This window comes from Leopardus geoffroyi, chromosome B4 (assembly GCF_018350155.1).
Source record: "Leopardus geoffroyi isolate Oge1 chromosome B4, O.geoffroyi_Oge1_pat1.0, whole genome shotgun sequence".
NCBI classification, from domain to species: domain Eukaryota; kingdom Metazoa; phylum Chordata; class Mammalia; order Carnivora; family Felidae; genus Leopardus; species Leopardus geoffroyi.
In genome coordinates, this window is record NC_059341.1 from 121,148,794 (window position 1) to 121,175,189 (window position 26,396).

Sequence of the window (26,396 nt, forward strand, 5' to 3'; positions counted from 1 at the left end):
GCAAGTGAGCTCCTGTCAACCAGCCAGCCCTCTGGTGCCTGTCCATGTAAGGGTACTAATCCCATTATGAGAGCACCCCTTTAAGATCATATCCAAACCTAATTATCTACCAAATGCCCCATCACCGGGGTACCTGGGTGGCTCAGTCAGTTGAGTGTCCAACTTCAGCTCAGGTCATGATCTTGCAGTTCGTGAGTTCAAGCCCCACACTGCTGTCACTGCTGTCGGTGCAGAGCCTGCTTGTATCCTCTGTCCCCCTCTCTCTCTCTGCCCCTCCCCTGGCTCGCTCTCCCTCTCCCTCCCTCTCTCTCTCTCTCTCTCTCTCTCTCTCTCTCTCTCTCTCAAAAAATAAACATTAAAAAATTTTTCCAAAGTCCCCATCTCCAAATACCATTACACTGGGGATTAGGTCTTCAACATAGTAACGGGGGGCAGGGGCGGGGGAACACAATTCAGTCTATAGTAGCATATATTCTCCCACCCCCTAATTTGTGGTTTGGCCATGTGACCTGCTCGAGCTAACAGAATGAGGCAGAGATGACAGTATATGCCAGTTCCAAGGCTATGCCTTAAAAAGCTCTGACATGTTTCCACTTGCCCTCTGGCACCTCTGTCATGGGCATGAGAAAAGTATGCTTTGGCTAGATCACTCCACCAAGGAGGACAGAAACATGTAAAGTCTTACCAGTACTAGCACAGCCAACTGGTATTTCAATAACCTGCAATGAGAATAAGATCCACCTAGCCACCAAACCTAAACCCCCCAGCTGACTGAGCTCAGCCTAAATGAGTAGATGCATGAATGATATATGATTATGTTTTTAATACAACATACAAACATGAGTTTGGGGTAGCTTGTTAGGAAGCATTATTGTGGTAACAGGTAACTGGTATAACACCTATACAATGTCTACAGAGCACATCTGGCTCCTTAGGAAAAGCCTTACGCTAACAAAGACACCATGAAAATTATTGGACTTTCCTAACATTTTTATTCAAATTTTTGTTGCTTTATTCATCTCTGCTGGTTCCTTACAATAGCTCCTAAATTCAATTCCAATACTGGTCAACAAGATCTAATGAAGACAACAGAGGAGACAGAAGAAAAGAGGGAAAAAAAATAGAATCAAAAAGTATTACAAAAGTACTAATTTCAAGAAAGAAAATCAATACAAAACACCAAATGGAGTAGTCCTTGGGTTTAGTAAGGAAGAAGTTGCCAGTTCATCAGAAAGTTATTTTTGGACACTATTGGGACAGATGCATGGGAACTGAGAAAAGCATAAGTTGCACACAGATGAGACAGTAAGTTTAGATAAGTTAATTAAGAAGTTTAACGATGAAAAGAAGAAACAAATAGGACAACTGGTGGGGCAGAGAATGGAACTCAACTCTTAATAAGGAAGACCAATGCTGTATTAGTTTCTCATGGCTAGGTACCAAATTACCACAAACTTATTATCTATTTTGTAGGTCAAAAGTCCATGTGGGCTTAGCTGGGTTCTCTGCTTGGGATCTCCCAAGCACAAAATCCAGGTGTTGACTAGGCTGAGCTCTCAACTGAAGGCACTGGGGGAGGATCCACTTCCTTGCTAATTTGGACTATATCTAGCCATTCCCTTGCTGTAAATTAGCTGGAGGTTGCTCTTAACTCCTAGAGGCTGCTCTCCCACACTTGTACATATGCCCCTCCATCTTCAAGCCAGCAACAATACAATGGATGCTTTTCATGTTTGAATCTCTGGCTTCCCTTTCTACTACCAATTGAAAAACATTCTATGAAAGGGCTCATGTGACTATATTAGGCCTATCTAGATAATCTCCCTATTTTAAGGTCAATTGATCAGTAACCTTAATTATATCTCAAAATCCCTCCCTTTTGGTATATAATGTAACAATCAAGGAAGTAACATCCAGCATATGCACAGTGCTAGGGAATATGGAAGGAAATTTTAGGAGGGCATTTTAGGTTTCTTCCTATCATATATACATATTTAAAGTTAGAAGGGGCGCCTGGGTGGCGCAGTCGGTTAAGCGTCCGACTTCAGCCAGGTCACGATCTCGCGGTCCGTGAGTTCGAGCCCCGCGTCGGGCTCTGGGCTGATGGCTCAGAGCCTGGAGCCTGTTTCCGATTCTGTGTCTCCCTCTCTCTCTGCCCCTCCCCCGTTCATGCTTTGTCTCTCTCTGTCCCAAAAATAAATAAACGTTGAAAAAAAAAATTTTAAGTTAGAAAAGGATGCAAAAGCTAAAAGATCTTGAAGATTTTAAACATCAGAATCCTGTATTACACGAATTACAACAATGAGGAAGGAAAGAAATCAAGGAAAATGTACACTAGCCTCACCATAGCAAAAAAGGAGGATGCCTTTTCTTGGAGATTGAAAGAATGATAAAAGGGGAGAGTGGGACGCAAAAGACAGCACTTATGCCAGCTATTTACTTTGCCAAATTTAGTATCATTTTAATTTAGATACAAAGAGACATATTCTCATATTCTGGGTTCTTTGAAAAAGTTCTTCCAGATGGTTACACCTCCCTAGAGTGACAGCACCCAGTGTTGCCTTGCACATATTGGGAATTCAATTAAACACTGCTGACCATCTGATTGGGAATTCAGAGTCTGGAGTAGCTGACTCAATACAAACATATGGCTTAGTTCCCATCAAAGGAAAAATCAAGCCACTGTATTCCCTTCTGTAACACTGCACCTCCTTTGCAACGTGGTAGAAAACAGAAGTGAACTAATAAAAATAGACCATGTAAGAAAAATTAGGGAACCAGCAAACTGCAGAATACAAAATTTCTCTAATTTTATCATAAAATCAGAACTCTTCAGCTAAGAATTAACACTAAGACATTTCCTTCCTAATTCAATTCAATCAAATCAATGCTTGTTGAGAACTGCTTCAAGATTATTTAAGATGAGGAAGACATAATCTGAGCTCAAGTTGATAAGGGATGGGGGATAAGGGTTAAAAGTAAAAGAAAGAAAACAATATTAAACCACTTTAACTTATAAAGAACCATACGAAATATTTACAGATAAGAAAAAAAAGGTTCAGAAAGGTTAAATACATTTTTTTCAAGGCCATACAGCAAGTATATAAGTAGATTATAAATTCAAATTCAGGACTGACTGACCCCAAAACTCAATCTCTACCAAATGAGGGATTAAATCATCTCTAGTTGGCTACCTGGACAAGGGTTTACAGTAAAGTGGAAAGAAACTGTAACAGTTTCTTAGAGAAGCAGCTATTTCAGATGGAACTCAGAAAGATACATACACTTCTGAAAAGCTGAGAGGTAAAGTAAGGAGAGTAATTCCAGAGGAAAAAGCATAAGGCACAGAAAGAAATCTGGGTCAACATTTGGAGATGGTAAATAGTTCGGATAATCTAAAGCACAAGCTCTTTACAAATAAACATTAAATTGGACACTGATGTGAGGGGCAATATGGAAAATTACTCTATACTCTGCAGTTAATGGGGGGGAAAGGTAGGGAAGTTCAAAAAATGAACTTGAATCAGGAAGAGAAAATTATCCCTATTTACTTCCTTTTGCCCTTTAGTCATAAGGTTAACAAACTATGTCATAAGCCCAAATCCAACCCACCATCGGGTTTTGTTCTTTTTGTTACATAAATTAATCCATTTACTATAGGCTAGCACTGTTTCAAAGGGTGGAGCTTTTACTGGTTTTTCAATTCTTTTAGTCTTCTGATGGTAAACTTGACTGTGCAAGTAGACATGGTGTTGTGAGTCCAGGCACCACCAGCTACCGCTTTCATGCAGGAACCACAGTGTCAGATCCCCGTAGCTCATCTCTTCATCTTGGTTTTGCCACAGAAGGAGTAAGTATACTAGGCATGCTGGCTTATTTCAATTTTCATCACCATTTTCCTGACAGAAGCACCATAATAGGTCCTATATTAACCTACGATTCCAACTTTCTTGGCACATTTAACCATGTTGCCACAAACTAGGACAGAACCCAGAGAACCTGCCATCTGTTTTTGTAACGTTCTGGAACACAGCCATGTCCAGTCATTCATGAATTGTCAATTGACTGCTTTCACCCTACAACAGCAAAAATCATATGGCTTATAAAACCTAAAACATTTACTTTCTATCCCTTAACTGAAAAAATACGTCATTTGCTCTAGTGCTATACCTCATAGGATTCTTTTAGTAGTTTGCTCTGGTCTAAATATAAAGCTTGTATGGATATTTCTCAATTGCTCAATTTCCAATATTATAATTTTAATTCCCTTTATAGTAATGGAGAATATTGCTCTCTTACACCATCAGCCTTCTTCCCCACTCCCCCCACACACATACATACTGTTCTCTCAATACAAATATATGTTTAAATCAGTAGTCAGTGTTTATACCATTGACTACATAAATATTCTTTATTCCTGAGCCAGATAATGTAATGTGACGTTTCCATACTTATAAAAATATCTGATATTTTTCTGCTTAGTTTTCCACTTACCTATCACTGTTTTTATCCCAGTCTAACACATTTGTCAATGGTCATTTTTTTCCAAACCTTCAAACATACCAAGCACTTCACTGTTCCTCCCAAATCCTTCTCATAGTCCTCTATCCTTTTTCTCCAATCTGGACTGGGTGCTCTCTAAGCCTACTGAAGAACTATTCTCAAGGAACCTCTTTTCTCTGTCCTCATACATTAAATCCTTTGTTTTCTGCATCCTATGTCTTTCTTTTTACTGATTTCCACCCGTGTTTTATGCAAGTTCATCTTCCAAAAGCTTTCTACAAAGGGACACATAAGGCATAAATGTTTTAATCTTTCTGTGTCTTAGAACTTCTTTATTCTATACTACCTCATCAATAGTTTGGCTAAATAGAGAAATATAAGCTGAAAGTGATTTTCCCTTACAATTTTAAAAGCATTGTGACACTGTCCTCTATATTCCAGTGCTGCTGTTAAAAGTTTGATATAATTCTGATTATCATTCATCTCTATATGATTTGTTTTCATGTTTTCTTTTGTTTTATACAAAAGAATTTTATTTTAATCCATAATGTTCTTAAATTTCAGGCTTTGTGATCTTTTCTCATTCCTTATGCTGGATACCTGGGGAAACTTTTCAGTCTAGAGACTTGTATCCTACAGAACTAGAAAATTTTCTAAAATATTTTTTGATAATTCCCTTCAGGTCTTGTTCTTGTGCTCTGTCAGTCGTCCACTGCCACAATAATGATGCATAACAAACCATCCTAAAACTCAGTGGCTTAAAACAATAACCATTTATAACTGCTCTGGAATCTACTAGTTAGCAAAGCAGTTCTGCTGATATTAGCTGGGTTTGTTTAGGCATTTCGTTCTGGTCCTGGCTGGCATCACACACATATTTATGGTAGGCTGGCCAACAGCTGAATTAAAATGGCACCGGGTAAGATAGGGCCCTGTTCCATTAAGGTGGGTGGGTATTAAGTCACAAAGATCAACAGAAGAAAAGGGTTTAAGAAAGAAAAGATAGTCAAAAATAGCAAATACTGCTGACAAACACAGAAAGATAAAAATGGGGGTACCATATGATTTGGTTATTAGAAAGATAACAATGAAGTTTAAGAGAGATGCTTCAATAGCATAAGAAACAAAAGTTAAAAGAATATTTAGTAAAGCAGTATGCATAGGCTCTTCCTTTTTTCAAACAATCTAATGGTGAAAAAGAGGAGAAAAAGCATGAGATTGAGCAAGCAGCAATATGGTAAGGTCAAGGAAAGGTTTGGGTGTTTTTTCAGTTTCTTATTTAAGAAAAAGAGAAACCTGGGCAGGAATACAGAAAGAAAGTGACAAAGAATCTCTCCATGACCAAACTCTACTCAGACTCTTCTGAACATTTTCTCAACTAGGCCCTAACTTTTGTGCTTCCACGTTCATCTCTTCATTATCCAATTTTAGGAAGAATCCTGCTAATTCAGTTTAGTCAGAATTCTTTATCCTTACTATCTGATCACCCTCAATATCTGATTGGGTTCCTCACGCTCCACCATCTCTCAGGTAATGTCTGATCACCCTGACCTGCCATAATCAAGATTTCTGTTAGATCATATTCCCCTTGCCCCTGAGTTTCCTCTCAGTAATTTTACATTCACTGACCCCCATCCTAGTCCTCGGCTATAAATTCCTACTTTTCCTTGTTCTATTTAGAGTTGAGTCCAATCTCTTTTTCCAACTACAGAACCCCTTTGCAGTGGTCCCTACACCTATAGCTGTGGTCCTGAATAAAGTCTGCCTTATTGTTCTTTAACAAGTCTCATGGAATGATTTTATTTCTCTTTAACAAAAGATAAAACAAGAGAATAAAAATTCAAATCAAGGGGAAAATTGAAGGATAATTAACAAAGGCTTGGAAAAGAAAGGAAGGATATGTCATCAGAAGCACAGATGCAGAGATCGGTCTGAGCAAAAAGGAGCACTGGAGTATCTGGGTGGCTCAGGTGGTTAAGTGTCTGACTCTTGATTTCAGCTCAGATCATCATCTCACAGTTCATGGGCTCACATCCCACACTGGGCTCCCCAATGACAGTGCAGAGCCTGCTTGAGATTCTCTCTCCCTCTTTCTCTGTCCTTCCCCAGGCCCCTGTCCCTCAAAATGAATAAAAACTTTAAAAACAAAAAAGGAGGGGGAGGAACATTTCTTACTATGGTGCAGAAATGGAGGCAAAGAGAAAGAATAAAAATAGAGGTAGAGAAATGTAGAGGGGAAAATTCTAAAAAGCTCATGCCTGAATTTCCTCAATTTCAGTTAAATAAAAAACAACGCTACCTGCTGAGAGTGACTTGAGCAAGAATGGAAAGTGAAAAAGGTCTGGAACAGCTGCTCTCGTAAATGTAATAAGAAATTTACAGAGGGACTGATAATTGATTGATGCAACAGCAAAAGCAGAGATAGTCCAGATAACTTCACCATGAATTTGTGAGGACTCAAATGTAAAAAAAGTAGTCTTTTAGAGACAGCAAAATATCCCCATAATGGCTACAATACTGGAGAGTTGCTCAGCAGATGTGAGGAAGGTAATGCCAGGTGATTAGGACAAAATACCAAAAATTAACAAAGCATGGATTTTCATTAATTAAAGGATTTCCTTTATTTTTATTATTTTAAATTTAAATCCAAGTTAGATAGGGGCGCCTGGGTGGCGCAGTCGGTTAAGCGTCCGACTTCAGCCAGGTCACGATCTCGCGGTCCGTGAGTTCGAGCCCCGCGTCAGGCTCTGGGCTGACGCTCAGAGCCTGGAGCCTGTTTCCGATTCTGTGTCTCCCTCTCTCTCTGCCCCTCCCCCGTTCATGCTCTGTCTCTCTCTCTGTCCCAAAAATAAATAAAAAAACGTTGAAAAAAAAAATTTAAAAAAATAAATAAATAAATAAATCCAAGTTAGATAAAATACAGTGTAATAATGATTACAGGAATAGAATTTAGTGATTCATCACTTACCTATAACACGCAGTGTTCATCCCAACAAGTGTCCTCCTTAATGTCCCTCACTCCTTTAGCACTTCTCCCCACCCAACACCCTACCAGCAACCCTCAGTTTGTTCTCTGTATTTAAGAGTCTCTTATGATTTGTCTCCCCGCTCTGTTTTTATATTATTTTTACTTCCTTTCCCTTATGTTCATCTGTTTTGTATCTTAAATTCCACATATGAGTAAAATCAGATATTTGTCTTTGACATTTCGCTTAGCATAATATATTCTTCCATCCACATTGTTGCAAATAACAAGATTTCATTCTTTTTGATCACTGAGTTATATTCCATTGTGGGTGTGTATGTATATATGTGCATATATACACATAAATGTATACGTACATACACATATATACACACACCACATCTTCTTTATCGACTCATCTGTCAATGGACATTTGGGCTCTTTCCACATTTTGGCTACTTTCAATAGTGCTGCTACAAACACTGGGGTGCATGTGCCCCTTTGAGTCAACGCTCCTGTATTCTCTGGATAAATACCTAGTAGTGCAATTGCTGGGTCATAGGGTAGTTATATTTTTAATTTTTTAGAAACCTCCATACTGTTTTCCAGAGTGGCTGCACCAATTTGCATTCCCACTAGATAGCAGTGCAAAAGCATTCCTCTTTCTCCATACTTCACCAACATCTGTTGTTGCCTGAGTTGTTAATGTTAGCCATTCTGACAGGTGTGAGATGGTATCTCATTGTGGTTTTGATTTGTATTTCCCTGATGATGAGTGATGTTGAGCATTTTTTCATGTGTCAGTTGACCATTTGGATGTCTTCTTTGGAAAACTGTCTGTTCATGTCTTTTGCCCATTTCTTCACTGGATTATTTGTTTTGTGGGTGTTGAGTTTGATAAGTTCTTTATAGATTTTGGAAAACTGTCTGTTCATGTCTTTTGCCCATTTCTTCACTGGATTATTTGTTTTTTGGGTGTTGAGTTTGATAAGTTCTTTATAGATTTTGGATACTAACCCTTTATCCGATATGTCATTTGCAAATATCTTCTCCCATTCTGTCAGTTGCCTTTCAGTTTTTTTTGATTATTTCCTTCTCTGTGCAGAACTTTTTATATTTTGATGAGGTCCCAATAGTTCATTTTTGCTTTTGTTTCTCTTACCTCTGGAGACATGTCCAGTAAGAAGTTGCTCTGGCCAAGGTCAAAGAGGTTGTTGCCTGTTTTCTCCTCCTCTTTTGATGGCTTCCTGTCTTACATTTAGGTCTTTCATCCATTTTGAGTTTATTTTTGTGTCTGGTGTAAGAAAGTGGTCCAGGTTCATTCTTCTACATGTCACTGTGCAGTTTTCCCAACACCATTTGCTGAAGAGACTTTTTTCCATTGGCTATTCTCTCCTGCTTTGTCAAAGATTAGTTGTCCATACGTTTGTGGGTCCATTTCTGGCTTCTCTATTCTGTTCCCTTGATTTGTATGTCTGTTCTTGTGCCAGTACCATACTGTCTTGATGATTACAGTTTTGTAATACAGCTTGAAGTTTAGAATTGTGATGCATCCAGCTCAGGTTTTCTTATGCAGGATTGCTTGGCTATTCTGGGTCTTTTCTGATTCCATACAAATTTTAGGATTGTTTTGCTCTAGCTTTGTGAAGAATTCTGGTATTATTTTGATAAGGATTGCTAATGGGTTTCCTTTCCTATTTCACTTTCAAAAAATGAAATAAATAGGAAATTGAAAGATAATAAAAATAAATTCAATCCAGGAGCTTTTTTAACAACTTACTCCTGGCCAATTTCAGACTAATCAAACTCTAATTCCAACCTAATTAAACCTTCTACCTGACTTTAAAATTTCTTCCCAAACTATGGCTAACTATAACAACTCCAATCCCCTTTCTCCAAATGTTTTTTCTCCACTACAATCTAAAATAGTTCAGGGGTAGGGCACCTAGATGACTCAGTTGGCTAAGCGCCCTGCTCTTGATCTCGGCTCAGGTGGTGGTCTCACAGTTCGTGAGCACAGAGCCCACTTGGGATTCTCTCTGTCCTTCTCTCTCAGCTCCCCTCCCTCCTGCAAACACATGCTTGCTCTCTCTCAAAATAAATAAATAAACTTTAAAATATGAAATGAAATGAAATAAAAAAAACAGTACTCACTTTGGCAGCACATATGCTAACATAAAATAAAATAAAATAAAATAAAATAAAATAAAATAAAATAAAATAAAATAAAATAAATTCCAGGGCATTTGGGTGGCAAAAAAAAACAAAATAAAACAAAATAAAATAAATTCCAGGGCAACTGGGTGGCTCAGTTAGCTGAAAGCCCGACTCCTGATTTCCACTCAGGTTGTGATTGCAGGGTTGTGGGGATGGAGCCCCATGTTGGGCTTCCCAATGAGCATGGAGTCTGCTTTAGATTTTATCTCTCCCTCTGCCCCTCTCCCCAGCTCGGGCTCACTATCAAAATAAATAAAATAGTACATATTTCCATGCATTTGCAAATGCAAAGGACTTTTCTTCTTGGTATTTATTTCATTCTTCCAGCCTGTGTAATGATTAGATTACTTTTGGTCCTCACTCCTTCTGGAATTCATACAAAAAGATGTAACATTTACAGAGTCACTTATAATCACTATTTCCCTCACCCTTTCTTTAGTCAACAGTGGCCACTTGATTCATACTCTTCTAAAACACTGGTTATCAACCAAAGGTGATTTTTGCTTCCCTGGGGATACTTAGTAATGCCTAAAGACATTTTCTTTTCTTTTTTTTTTTTTTGGCATCTAGTGGGTATAGACCAAGGATGCAGCAATCCCACAATGCAAAGGACAGCCCTATCCCACCCCCAACAAAGAATTACAAGGCCCAAAATGTCAACAAAGTGAAGACTGAGAAATTCGGCTCAAAAGCTACTTCCCTCATATTCCAAGACCTACAAAGAGCTGAACAATCAAGTAAAAACCTGCCTTAGTGTCAAACTCGCTCTCTTTTCTGCTCTCTGACCTACTATGTTCCCAGGCCCTGTGTCAGTCTAGACCATTAAGACTTTGCCTTTTTGAGGCACCTGGGTGGCTCAGTCGGTTAAGCGGCCGACTTCGGCTCAGGTCATGATCTCGCGGTCCATGAGTTCGAGCCCCGCGTTGGGCTCTGTGCTGACAGCTCAGAGCCTGGAGCCTGTTTCAGATTCTGTGTCTCCCTCTCTCTGACCCTCCCCTGTTCATGCTCTGTCTCTCCCTGTCTCAAAAATAAATAAAACATTAAAAAAAAAAAACACTTTGCCTTTTTCCCAGCAATGCTATGATATACTGGTCCTCAGATCCTCAGCTCCCTCCTGACATCCACCTAAGACACCTAAGATACTGTTGATTACATCAGGTTACAAAACTCCCTGACTTGCTCCTCATAATGGAAAATGGGGAAACTTTAATCCTTTGTTTTCTGGACTTGGATCTCTACAGAGCCTGGTCCCCAAACCAACCTCACCAATTTTAACCATCTATTGCTCCCTATACCTCAAGGTGACAACATGGTTTAACACTGCACATCAGAGCAGTCTTTAAAAGGCCATCTCCTATCTAACTGTGGGGTCCCGGCATTTAATCTCTTCTTTCTGTAGTCACCTTAGGGGCTGTTGCCTAACTCTAAAACAGCCACTTACAGGTTTTAAGAGCTCATTACATGGTCACTAAAGGAATACATGAAACCCATAACCTCCAGGGTTGAGTTGCAAAGAACATACATTTAGACTGACTGAATTCTGAGTTCTTTAATTCAGTCACCAAAATATGTATTGAAGTACTCTGTTAGGCACTGGAGGGCAGAGGGATTAAACACACACACACACACATACACACACACACACACACACGGTCCCCACCCTTAAATAGTTTACAGCTTACTATGTAAGTCATATATGTAAACAAATAACCAATTCATGCATAGACTGATGATGGTAAGATTATCCCTATTCTATAGCTTAAAACAAAATATCCTGGGGCGCCTGGGTGGCTCAGTTGGTTAAGCGTCCAACTTCAGCTCAGGTCATGATCTCCGGTTCATGAGTTCAAGCCCTGCATCGGGCTCTGTGCTGACAGCTCAGAGCCTGGAGCCTGTTTCAGATTCTGTGTCTCCCTCTCTCTCTGACCGCCCCCCCACCCCGTTCATGCTCTGTCTCTCTCTGTCTCAAAAATAAATAAACGTTAAAAAAAATTTTTTTTAAAAAAGAAAGAAAAATCCTTTCTCAGAATTGACAGAAATAATAGTCTTAAAATAAAAGTATACAGAATGAATAAATGAGCAAATGAACAAACAGATGGATAAATGAGAAACCAAATACCAAACTAGTAAAACTTTTTTGGGTCTCTAGCAAGGTAATAGGTATATCATGTAAATGAGACTTTCATTATTCCACAACATCTCCTTTCATTTTCTTTAAATGTCATTCTCACTACAAATGCTAATTGGTTTAGCACATATAACAAATTAATCTGGTACTAGAATAATTCTGTAACACAATAAAAATCTTTGTTTCTTAGCCTTACAGATAATGGATCTTCTAAACAAATCTAGTACACCAGACTGATACTGGGCTAGAAGGCACCATACAGCCTCTCCAGATGCTTATAGTAAGCATCCATCAAATTGGTCAATGTCTGTGCCTTATAGGTTATTAAAGTTTGTCATGTTTGATTGATGTATTCTCTCAATTTTAGAGCAATAGGAAAAGCTCCCAAGGAAAGACATCATAACTATATTATATTCCCTCTCCCTCCAAAAGCATAAAAATTCCAGTTACCAATTCAGCCAGCACAAAGGATCCACCTGCTAGAACTGATTTTGCCTGTGTATAATACCTTGTTATTCATTATGATGACTGATTCAAACTGCAGCTGTACTGAGATATCTGAAGGTACAAAGGAGATTATCTCCATTCCTCATGAGATGGAGTCATAGAGAAGTGGGTTTGAACCTGAGCTCCATCAGGTGCTGTCTACATGACCTTCAGCAAGATATTTAACCACTTTTAAATCTAAAGTGTACATGGGATGGAGGAGCCAAGATGGCAGAACAGCATGGAAGTTTTTTTTGCGTCTCACATCCATGAAATATAGCCAGATTAACACTAAACCATCCTGCACACCTAGAAAACTGATTTGAGGATTAACACAACAATCTGCACAACCTGAACCACAGAACTCAGCAGGTACATGACACCAAGAGGTGAACTGGAAGAGAGAGAAGCCCCAGAGGGTGGGGAGCTGTTTTTGCTTGCAGAGAGAGGACAGAGTCGGGCTTGGGGGGGGGGGGGGAGTACAGGAAGACCACCTCCCCTCCAAAGCAGCTGGAGAGAAAGTGGAAAAATGGAAACAGCTGCAGGACTGAACTAAAAAGGGAGAAAGGAAAAAGAAGAGTGTTTAAATTCCACTAAGACTCTATAAACAGGGGGAGCGCAGAGTCTGAAACTCCACAGCTCAATACCTGGCAGTACTCTGGTGGGAAGGGCAAATTCCCAGGAGCAGAGTGAGGTCGGCAGTCCTTGGGCCACACAGGGAGAGGCAGTTCCCCTGCTGGGAGGTCATTTGGTAGAGGCTGTGCAGCCCCCCTACATGCAAAGGTGCCAGCAGATTCCGGAGAACCACCACATCTGCTGGTGCTCAAACAAGGTCACTAAAGGTGAAACCTTGTACCCGATGTGTGTCGAGATTTTCTACAATCCCTGAATCGCTGCTGCTAAACGATCGGGTGAACGTTTTCTGGGTGGGATGGCACCCAGCCGCAGTCTCTGAGCGTCAGCAGCAGCACAGTTCCGCGAGTGTTCCTGGGTGTGGCCACACCCAGCCATTTCTCAGTGAGACCTCCCCCAGAAGGTCTGAGCGGGGCAAAGCTGCAGTCCCTCAGGGGTAAGGGGTTGGGAAACACAGCCACACCTGAGATAAAACTCAGGAGGGAGGGGACGCCTGGCAACCTGACAGCTTGGTCATGGACAGTATAAAAGCACGGAGTGGACAGAAACCGGAGACAAAGGACAGGTGCGAGATTGCTGATTGGGGAGAACAGAGTTCTGATACTAGACACTGGGTAGCTGGGTGACGCCATGTTCACCCCTCCCATGCATGTGCATACACACCTACAAGCGCCACAACAATCCACCCCAGTAAGCTAAGTAGAGTCATCTAGTGGGGAATGGAGCCATTACACTAAGCCCTGCCCAAGTGGGCTCCCTCTTCAGGAACACCACAAGTCTTTCCACCTGATTAGTTTACGGACTATAAATTGCTTCACTGTTTGACATCTAGGGGAAAACAATGTAATTTCAATCTATTTCAGTCTGTTTGCTGGTCCATCTATTCAATTCTCTGGGTTTTTTTTTCTCTTTTTCATTTCATTTCTTTTTCTTGAATATAGAAAGAGAAAAAATTTATTTTTATTTTCCATTTTTATTAAAAATATTTTTAATTTTTTCCTACTATATTTTTTATTTTTTTGTAAGTTTTTCAAAATCTATTTTACTTCCATCAGTTCATTTTATTCTTTTTCATTGTAATCCTTTTTTCAAATTTTCAAACGTTTTCCTTTTTTTTTCTTTCCCTTTATACTCTAATCTATCAAGCTCCTTTCAACAACACCAGAACACACCTAGGATCTAACATCATTAATTTGATTCTTTTGTGTGTGTGTATTATTTTTAATTTTTTAATTTTAATTTTTTTACTTTATTGATTCCCTTTCTTCCTTCAAAATGATGAAATGAAAGAATTCACCCCAAAAGAAAGAGCAAGAAGAAATGACAGCTAAGGACTTAATCAACACAGATATAAGCAAGATGTCTGACCAGATTTAGAATCACAATATTAAGAATACTAGCTGGGATTGAAAATAGATTAGAATTCCTCTCTGCGGAGTTTATAAAAGAAGTAAAAGCTAGTCAGGATGAAAAAAAAATGCTAACAGAGCTGCAATCTCAAATGGAAGCCATGGCAGCAAGTATGGGTGAGGCAGAGCAGAAAATTAGCAATATAGAGGACAAACTTATGGAGGATAATGAAGCAGAAAAAAAGAGAGGCGCTAAGGCAAAAGAGCACGATTTGAGAATTACAGAAATCAGTGACTCATTAAAAAGGAATAACATCAGAATCATAGGGGTTCCAGAAGATGAAGAAAAAGCAAAAGGGGTAGAAGGGTTGAAAAGAGAAAAGATGAAATATACATATATATATATATATATATATATATATGCTTTTGAGATATATATATTTGAGATATATATATTTGAGATATATATATTTGAGGCATATATATATATTTGAGATATATATATTTGAGATATATGTATACATATATCAAAAGCAACAAAGATTAGAAAGGATCAGAGAACACCACCAGAAACTCCAAGATACTCTACAAGCATCATAATAGCAATAAATTCATTTCTTTCTGTACTCACTCTAAACGTCAATGCACTCAATGCTCCAATTAAAAGACATAGGGTAACAGAATGGGTAAGAAAACAAGATCCACCTATATGCTGTTTACAAGAGACCCACTTTAGACCTAAAGACACCTTCAGATTGAAAATAAGGGGATGGAGAGCCATCTATCATGCTAATGGTCGACAAAAGAAAGCTGGAGTAGCCATACTTATTATCAGACAATATAGATTTTAAAATAAAGACTGTAACAAGAGATGAAGAAGGGCATTATATCATAATTAAGGGGTCTATCCACCAAGAACTAAAAATTGTAAACATTTGTGCTCCAAATGTGAAGGCACCCAAATATATAAATCAATTAATCACAAACATAAACAAAGTCACTGATAATAACACCATAATACCAACACCCCAACTACAACAATGGACAGACATCTAAACAGAAAATCAACAAGGAAACAATGGCTTTGAATGACACACTGGACCAGATGGACTTCATAGATATATTCAGAACATTTCATCCTAAAGCAGCAGAATATACATTCTTCTCCAGTGCACATGAAACATTCTCCAGAATAGACCACATAATGGGACACAAATCAGCCCTATGTAAGTACAAAAAGATCGAGATCACACTGTGCATCTTTTTAGACCACACCACTGTGAAACTCAAAATCAACCACAAGAAAAAACTTGGAAACATAACAAACACTTGGACCTAAATAACATCCTACTGAAGAATGAATGGGGTAACCAAGAAGTTAAAGAAGAAATTAAAAAGTACATGGAAGTCAATGAAAATGATAACACCACAGTCCAAAACCTCTGGGATGCAGCAAAAGTAGTCATAACAGGGAAGTATATAGCAATCCAGGCCTTCCTAGAGAAGAAAGAAAGGTCTCAGACACACAACCTAACCTTACACCTTAAAGAGCTGGAAGGAGAACAGCAAATAAACCCAGAAACAGCAGAAGACAGCAAATAATAAAGATTAGAGCAGAAACCAATGCTATCGAAACCATAAAAATAGTAGATCAATGAAACCAGAAGCTGGTTCTTGGGAAGAATTAACAAAATTGATAAACTACTAGCCAGTTTGATCAAAAAGAAAAAGGGAAGGACCCACATAAACAAAATCAAGAATGAAGGAGGAGAGATCACAACCAACACAGCAGAAATAAAAACAATAATGAGAGAATATTATGAGCAATTATATGCCAATAAAATGGGCAATATGGAAGAAATCGACAAATTCCTAGAAACATATAAACTACCAAAACGGAAACAGGAAGAAACAGAAAATTTGAACAGACCCATAACCAGTAAAGAAATCAAATTAGTAATCAAAAACCTCCCATAAAACAAGAGTCCAGAACCAGATGGCTATCCAGGGGAATTCTACCAAACATTTAAAGAAGAGGTAACACCTATTCTCTTGAAGCAGTTCCAAAAAATAGAAATGAAAGGAAAACTTCCAAACTCTTTCTATGAAGCCAGCATTACCTTGATTCCAAAACCAGACAAAGACCCCCACTAAAAAGGAGAAATATAGACCAATTTCCCTGATGAACATGGATGCAAAAATCCTCAACAAGGTATTAGCCAACCGGCTCCAGCAATACATTAAAAAAATTATTCACCACGACCAAGTGGGGTTTACACCTGGGACGCAGGGCTGGCTCAATATCTGCAAAACAATCAATGTGACTCATTGTATCAATAAAAGAAAGGACAAAAACCATATGATCCTCTCAATAGATGCAGAGAAAGCATTTGACAAAATATGCATCCTACCTTGATAAAAACCCTCAAGAAAGTAGGAATAGAAGGATCATACCTCGAGATCATAAAAGCCATATATGAAAGACCCCACACTAATATCATCCTCAATGGGGAAAAACTGAGAGCTTTCCCCCTAAGGTCAGGGACAAGACAGGGATGTCCACTCTTGCCACTGTTATTCAACATAGTATTGGAAGTCTTAGCCTCTGCAATCGGACAACACAAAGAAACAAAAGGCATCCAAATTGGCCAGGAGGAGGTCAAACTTGCACTCTTTGCAGATGACATGATACTCTATATGGAAAACCCAAAAGATCCCACAAAAAAACTGCTAGAACTGATCCATAAATTCAGCAGTCTCAGGATGTAAAATCAATGCACAGAAATCGGGTGCAATCCTATACACCAACAATGAAGGAACAGAAAGAGAAATCAAGGAATCAATGCCATTTACAGTTGTACCAAAAAACATAAAATACCTAGGAATAAACCTAACCAAAGAGGTGAGAAATCTATACACTGATAACTACAGAAAGCTTATGAAAGAAATTGAAGAAGACACAAAAAAATGGAAAGAGATCCCATGTTCCTGCATAGGAAGAACAAATATTGTTAAAATGTCAATACTACCCAAAGCAATCTACACATTCAATGCAATACCTATAAAAATAACACCAGCATTCCTCACAGAGCTAGAACAAAACAATCCTAAAATTTGTATGGAAAAAGAAAAGACCCAGAATAGCCAAAGAAATCTTGACAAAGAAAACCAAAGCAGGAGGCATCACAATCCTGGACTTCAAGTTGTACTACAAAGCTGTAATCATCAAGACAGTATGATACTGGCAGACAAACAGACAGATCAATGGAACAGAATACAGAATCCAGAAATGGACCCACAAACATATGGTCAACTAATCTTTGACAAAGCGGGAAAGAATATCCAATGGAATAAAGACACTCTCTTCAGCAAGTGGTGCTGGGAAAACTGGACAGTGACATGCAGAAAAATGAACCTGGACCACTTTCTTACACCAGACACAAAAATAAACTCAAAATGGATGAAAGACCTAAATGTAAGACAGGAACCCATCTAAATTCTCGAGGAGAAAGCAGGCAACAACCTCTTTGACCTTGGCCAGAGCAACTTCTTACTCAACACGTCTCCAGAGGCATGGGAAACAAAAGCAAAAATGAACTATTGGGACCTCATCAAAATAAAAAGCTTATGCACAGCGAAGGAAACAATCAGAAAAACTAAAAGGCAACTGACAGAATGGGAGAAGATAATTGCAAATGACATATCAGATAAAATGTCAGTACCCAAAATCTATAAAGAACTTCTCAAACTCAACACCCAAAAAAACAAGTAATCCAGTGAAGAAATGGGCAAAAGACATGAACAGTTTTCCAAAGAAGACATCCAGATGGCCAACTGACACATGAAAAAATGCTCAACATCACTCATCATCAGGGAAATACAAATCAAAACCACAATGAGATACTATCTCACACCTGTCAGAATGGCTAACATTAACAACTCAGGCAACAACAGTTGTTGGAGAGGATATGGAGAAAGAGGAACGCTTTTGCACTGCCAGCTAGTGGGAATGCAAGCTGGTGCAGCCACTCTGGAAAACAGCATGGAGGTTTCTAAAAAATTAAAAATATAACTACCCTATGACCCAGCAATTGCACTACTAGGTGTTTATCCAAGGGATACAGATATGCTGTTGCCAAGGGACACATGCACCCTAATGTTTATGGCAGCACTGTCAACAATAGCCAAAGTATGGAAAGAGCCCAAATGTCCATCGCTGGATGAATGGATAAAGATGTGGTATATATATACAATGGAGTATTACTCAGCAATCAAAAAGAATGAAATCTTGCATTTTCAACTATGTGGATGGAACTGGAGGGTATTTATGCTAAGCGAAATTAGTCAGAGAAAGATAAATACCATAAGACTTCACTCATATGAAGACTTTAAGATACAAAACAGATGAACATAAGGGAAGGAAAGCAAAAGTAATATAAAAACCGGGAGGGGGACAAAACAGAAGAGACTCTTAAATATGGAGAACAAACAGAGGGTTACTGGAGGGGTTTTGGGAAGGGGGATGGGCTGAATCAGTAAGCGGCATTAAGGAATCTACTCCTGAAATCACTGTTGCACTATATGCTAACTAACTTGGATGTAAATTTAAAAAAATAAATTAAATTAAATTTTAAAAAATTAAGTGTACGTGGGACTTCAGCCACATGCAACTGGGGAAAATAATACTAATCTCTTAGGTTTGCTGTGAGAATTGATCACGAGATGATAAATCTAGATGTTCAATGAATACCCACATTCCCTTAATCTTATATAAATTTATGAAGCAAAATTATCTAACAACTCTTTTCCTTCATTTTGCTTAATTTTCATTAGCTCCCTCCACCTTATCATCTCTTCATTCATTCATTTAGGTTCAAAGTTACTAAGGGCATGAACTTAACACTGCCTCTCCTAAAATATCTCCCAGACATTTCTGGAATCCATATCAAAAATTAGTTATGATTCCAATAGGCCTTTACCCTAAGAACACTGCTTGCCTTTGTTTTAAAGTATCTCCCCCATATCCCATCTCTGATAATCTTCCAGCACTAAGGAGAGAACACTGGCTTTTAAGTTAGGCAATTCTAAATTCCAAATCCAACTATGTTTAGTACTGGAACAAGTTCCTTACTTGTTCCAGTACTAAATTTCTCTGGGTCTCAATGTCTTATAAACTAATACAATGTCCTCTAAACTACGGCAATGGGCACAGTGCCTAACAGTAGGTGTTCTAACAAATGATTAAATTTTTCTCAGCCCTGGGGTTACTTATCAAACTTATCTCTCAGTCAACAATACTCTCAAAATTACAGTCTAAAAAGATATAGCATGCCCTGTTTCACAGCTATTCACTCATTTTGGTAATCAACAAATAATTTTCAGAATGCCTTATATGTTCTAGGCATAAAATAGTAACATTTGTATAGCACTTTAAAAGATAACTAAGCCAAGATTTCAGGCCTGAAGGACCTCAGGGTCTAGAGTGAAGGCAAGCATGCAAATAATTACAATTCTAAGGGCTTAAAACAGAGGTGTGTGCAAGTACGAGGATGCACAGAAGATAGAATTCAGGAAAGGCTTCCCAGAAGAGATGATTAGGCTGGAGTTGAGTCGAAGAGGATGAACAGGGCTTCACTGAACAGTGGAAAATATGTACTCCAAAGACAGCAATAGTAGAAAGCCCATGATGCCTGTTCACAACTCCAAGTATAGGAATCAGGTATGGTTGGAGGAAGTTGCTACAGCAGACTGATGGGAAATGAGGCATGTAGGAAGGAGCCAAATCACAAAAGGCTTCAAATGATATTCCAAAGAGTTTGGACTTTATTCAGAGGGTAACAAGTTTCAGAACAACTCCTCTGATGGCAGAGGAATCAATGGGTTAGAAGGGCTGATACTGAATGGACACAAGTGGGAAGGGAAAGAATCAAGGATGGCTTTAGGGTTTCTAGCTTGAACAAATGGTGCACAGTAGTTCCACTAACACAAAGGAGTCATGCAAGTGGCAGAGCAAAACTGTAGGTAAAAATAATTAACATTTCAAGTTTCATAACTCCATTAAGGGGAAGATGTTCAAAAAGCCACTTGGAATAACATGCCTATAGTACAGGAGACAGGACTAAATTAGAGATACAGATTTAAGGATATATATTTGGGAGTAATAATTTTTAAAACCAACGAACATATTTTTAAAGAAATGTAATTCCTTTAGACTTCTCCACAGATTTAAAACCTTAAATTACCACCAATTGCACATATATTAAATTTTAGCATAAAAAAATGAAAGGATGTCAACATATTTAATGAAAACAATAAACTTACCAAAGATAAGTATTTTATATTCATTTATCACTTTTCTTCAGCAATCTACTAACTAATAGGGACCTTCTCCCTACCTATAAAATTAATATATTTCCAAAATAATGTTTTCATGGCAAAAAAAAAAAAAATACAGCATGCTTCATCTTCTGAATAAATAAGCTGGTTCAATTTCCTGAGTAAATATTACTCATACTTGACATTGAACAACTCCAAACTCACTGAAGGAGTTAAGAAATTTCTAAATTCCCAGGAGCAATAAACTTCACCAGAAAATCTAGTCAAGAGCTTATTATAAAGGACTAAAAGTCAATGTCATACCAAAATTTTAAATAACATCATGCCTCCTTCTATTTAATAAATTATTTCAAAATCAGGTCACAATTGACAGACACACTATCTTGGGCAGACGGGAGAGAGTAGATAAGCAGAGAAAATTTCCTTTTCTCTACTGAAGCATGTCCACCAACTGTCATATTTGGAAAACAGCCAAAATGAGCACTTTATTTGCAAAAAGAACAGGAAACTCTTGAAATACTAGCAAAATGTGTGATATATAAATGTAGAATGTAAAGAATTAAGATTCACATTTATGCACATTTGGAAATATTGTTTCTAAGGCATAGATTAAAAGCACAAGTCCATCCCAGGTAACAAGCTCTAAAACCAAAGGTAGGTCTCCCTGAATCCCTGGGGTAAGTGTCACCCTTTTCTGCTAAGCTGTGACCATTTATCCAGAATAAGTTTCCCATACATATTTCCAAGACAGGTATCTGGTCTCATAAGTATTTTACCTGAATTAGCCACAAAATATAGCGTTGAGAAAACCATGTTCAAACCATGTCTCTTTCTCCTAACCTTATTTTCCTTATGTTTCCTAACTTTTCTAGCCCCCCTTTGTCAAAGGGTACTTTCTAGTTTCCTGGCTACAGGGTTTACCAAAGACAGCTGACACAGCTAAGTTGCTGAAGGAGAACAGCTGAACTATTAAGAAAGGAAATCAGAAAGGAAAGAGATGGAAGCTAGAAATGTTAACTAGAGAGGCAACAGAAAAACCCCAGACTTCCTCTGAATCTGTATAAACTTGTAACTCTAGATTAATGTTCTCAATTCAGATAAGAGCCCACAGGCAATTAAGGATCACCAAGAGTTTTCTAAATGGACTTCTCACTAATCTAAAAAAAAATACATATTTTAAAAAAACAGAATGGTAAGAGTCTGGATAATGCTCAAAGCCAATAACCAGGGAGAAGAGAAGTGTAGGCATTCATTTTGTGTGACTTTACTATTGGAAACTCCCTGGCAGTTATAATGTTGCTACCAATGCTGTTGTCACCTTAGATAAGGAGCCCAATCATATCACACCATATTTTGGCTCTTTCAAGAAGTAAAGGAAGCATAACAGAGAGGAAGTGAGAAAGGCAAGGTGAAGACTGATTTCTGGTTTGGCTGTATTCTCTCAAGTTCACAAAAGAGTCAAGGTAATACCATTTATTCCAGACACCCTTTTTCTAAGATTTTGTCCCCATCTTCCCCCCAACCATGAGGTTAGGTCCAAAGAGATTCATCAGCCCCTAGTATATGCTATATAACCTTTCCCCTGATCCTTGCTCCCTTGATTCCTGGTCTTTCCAACTCTTGGCAGCTCAACTTTTCTTTGATTCTACATGTATATATTATATAATAATATATATATTATACAATAACAATATTATACATATATATATATATATATATATATATATATATATATATATATATTTGTATAGTCCTATAAATCCCCATTTCTATGTAAAGAGCAAGCATACAAGACTTCAGAGGAAGGTCACATCCGACATGGATCTTCCACCACTCCTTTCCAGCACAGAAACAATATATGCGTTGCATTGCTAAGAAAACATTATCTGTCAATTCAAGAGTTTTGGAAGGATTCTGAAGGTAATGGGGAACAGGTAGAACAGATACTCTGTGTGGTCTCTTGTTCTGCAAATGAATGTCACGAACTGCAAAGTGTAAACCCAAAGATTCCTTAAAAATAGAAAGCCAAGATACAAAAAGAAATACTATGAAAAGGTCATACACTATTAGAAGTGTTACTGCTGATAAGAAAAGGTTAAGAGGGTAAAAAAAAAAAAAAAAAAAAAAAAACAGTAAGAAAAATTATCTCTTTAGATCCCCAGATATTATCTTGCACATTAAGTGTGTTGTTTAAATCCAGGCCTCTTTGGTTCCCTTCTTAGATAGTAAAACCAAAATTGTGATCACCATTCCATTGAGCTTGTCTTCCCACACCTAGAAAGAGAGAGCAGCAACTGATAATACTGCCTGCTGCTTGTTTTCTCTTGAATTTGGCATAAGTAGATGAATGGTCTTTTAAAGTATCAAACATAACTGAATGAATTATTTCTGCAATGTTCCCAAACTACTTTTTTTCCAACTGTTTGCAAGTAAGGAGGGTATTGGTCAGCGATATCAAATGCTTACTAAAAGAGCTACCTGGAAATTTCTTTGCTTAGATTTGATTCTAGGAATTATGGACTCCTGGCAATAATTTAAAGTCTAGGAAATCCCTAGTATGAATTACTAACTGTCCTGGTTCATTTGAAGCAGTAATTACTTTACAAGATGTATGTAGATGTACCATATTTTAAAATATAGTTGGTCAATTTCCTGACATATTTTTTGTGACCTCTTAAAAATCATAATGGCAATATCATATAACAAGAAAAACCTACTTGCTGAAATCCTTATCTCTATCAAATTCTGCAAACTCAACTTCCTCGGTGAATGACAGTTCTTATCTCAGTGTTTTTATAACTCTTTTTTTTTTTTTTGCATTATCATCATCTTACTAAAATTCTTGAGAATGCACTTTGCTGACAATTATGATACTTTAAGTTAAACAGAGAAAAAAATATACAAAGATTTTCTGCCTCTCAGTCAATCTGGAGGCCTACTACACATCCATAATAATATACAAGAAAGAAAAGGCTCATTTAAAAAATGTAAAGTGCTGACCAACCTATCAAACTATCATCATCTGTCCTCCAAAATGCCAGAAGAAATAGAGTCCAGATGTGCCACACAGTAGTCAAGCTTTGGTCATAACCTCCATGTTAGCTAGAATCGTTAAGTGCCCCAAGCCAAACTTTCTTCCAACACAAGGGTATAGTATTGCTGACCTGGAGAGAGCTTTTTACCATCATCATCACCATACAGCATTACGTTACTCTCTTGTCCCACTTCTCCGACTTTTTCCCTCTTTTCCTTCCTATTTCCCTTCTCTTCCTAAACAATTCAGTCTCTAAAGCCATAAAGAAGGGCAGGGAAAGATAATCATCCACACCAGAGGGAGAAGGGAGGCTGCAGCAGCCTATGGCAAAGCGACAGAACTGAAGCCAAGGGAGGAGATGTTCATATTGAAGGCAGCTGAATATGGGGTGTCACTGCCCAAGTAAGTTGGAAAGGGCATCACTACAGGGGAGGTGCATGATGTTACAGGGTTACAGCTCCAGTAGGGTGAAGCTCCAGTGTGGTGGTGGCAGAAGGGAACATCCAGACATAGGGTGTCCAGAGTCCAAACAGGGTAAAAAGGGCATCTACCAGCAAAGGTGACCCAATTCAAGTGGTTAGACCCCAAGTAGGACAGAAAGGGTATCCCTCTGTAGATGCAAACTGGCATAAACAGTCAGAGCCTTTAAATGGCAAGAGGGTGTCAGTGTAGAACAGACTAACGTGGGTGGCACAGCCTGAGTTGGGTAATAAAGACAAACTTGGGAGAGTATGGCAGTGGAGAGGAGGACTGGTTGCATACAGGGAGATTTATCACATAAGTATATGTACCAAAGAGAACAGAAGCCAAGTTTTTCAGTATCAGAGCAGGAATGTAAAAATATAGGAAGGGAGAAACCAAAATGAATCATGCCTGTGGAGTTGGACTAGAGTTAGATGTATCATTGTAAATCCATGGTTTTCAATAAATATAGGTAGATATATATATAAATGTGTGTATTTCTGTGTGTGAATATATTTTTTTCACTAATGAACATACTTAGTATCCAAATCTTAGCATCTAATTATCACTTTCCAATAAAAGAAACTATGGCTTCTTAGAGAAATGGCTGATCCAGAACTGAGGCAGAGAAAGATGAGTCCTAGAACATTTTCCGACACCAAAATCAAGGAAATGCTCAAAGAATGACTCAGAGAAGCCAGTCTTAAAGGACTTATACCGGCTAAGTGTGGGGCAATTTAAGCATCAAAATTAACAATGACAATAGTACATTAAAATCCATGCAATAAAATAGCAAACCATGAGTCCATACTTCAATAAATAAATAAAGTCTGATGAGGAACAGGATATTCAGATAGTTAAGTATACCTCCCCACAAAATAGTTATTACAAAGGGAAAAAGAGTAATTGTATATAGTGAAAGCTAACATACTATCATAAACAAGTGATTAAAGTGAGCATGATGAGCAACAGTAAAATCAAAATCACATGCCACCTGATAAGATATAACAAAAAGAATACACATCTTTCTGTGATATTCCTGCCAAGGATGAGCATAATGTGGATCTAACCATAAGAAAACACCAGACAAACTCAAATTGAGGGACATTTTACAAAATAACTGGCCTATCATCTTCAAAAGGTATCAAGATCATAAAAGTCAAGGAAAGACTGATAAATTGTTCCACACCAAAGAACATTAAGGAGGTGTGACAACAAAATGTAATGTGTGATTTTGAACGAGATTCCAATGAAGCATTGTTGAGACAACTGCCAAAACCTGAATGGGGTCTAACAGCTGTAAAATAGCAATATTAATTTCCTGCTTTTAGTAGTTGTATTGTAGTTAGATAGGGAAATATTCCTACTTTTAGAAAATACAAACTAAATACAAACTAAAGCATCCAAAGGTAACAGGGCATCAGGTTGACAACTTAGTCTCACATGGTTCGAGGAAAAAGTTATTTGAACTATAGTTCCAGCTTTTCCACAAGTATGTGATTATTTCAAAATCAAAATTATTTTAATTTTAAAACGAAAAATATTTGAGACTATATAGTTCTAGTTCCAACCATTAAAAATTCCCCAAAGTGGGGTGCCTGGGTAGTAGCTCAGTTGGTTAAGTGTCTGACTTCGGCTCCGGTCATGATCTTATGGTTTGTGAGTTCAGGCCCCACGTCAGGCTCTGTACTGACAGCTCAGAACCTGCAGCCTGCTTCAGATTCTGTGTCTCCATCTCTCTCTGCTCCTCCCCCCGCTCTCACTCTCACTCTCTCTCAAAAATAAATAAGCATTTAAAAAAAATTTTTAATTACTTAAACCTGGGGTGTGTGGGTGGCTCAGCCAGTTAAGTAGCAGACTTGATTTCAGTTCAGGCCATGATCTCACAGTTCATGGGATCAAGCCCCTTGCTGGACTCTATGCTGACTATATAAAGCCTGCTTGGGATTCTCTCTCTCCTTCTCGCTCTGCCCCTCCCTGCACATGCTCGCTCTCTCTCTCTCTCTCTCTCTCTCTCTCTCTCTGTCAAAATAAGTGAATAAACATTAAAAAAAAAGAATTACTTAAACATGACTCATGGTCAGATTGAGATCATATATTGATAAGCAATAGGAGATGGGAGGCGAATGTTGACACTGGACTTGTCAAGAGAAAAAGCTGAATTTGTGAGCTTACATTCCATGAAATTAGAAACTACTATATAATTAGCTATCATCTCCTGTGTGTAACTTCCATAATTGCCTAGAGGGAAGACTCTATTTTCTATACTCCAAAGCAGCATCA

General features: G+C 38.2%; 1 protein-coding gene and 1 pseudogene across 18 annotated transcripts in view; both read right to left on the bottom strand.

The window, feature by feature from the left end:
* The window catches only part of ANKS1B (ankyrin repeat and sterile alpha motif domain containing 1B), a 1,079,650-nt gene that overhangs the window by 1,040,794 nt on the left and 12,460 nt on the right, over positions 1–26,396 (bottom strand). The gene's annotated exons all lie outside the window — the stretch shown is intronic.
* LOC123591133 lies at positions 3,628–5,071 on the bottom strand (annotated as a pseudogene).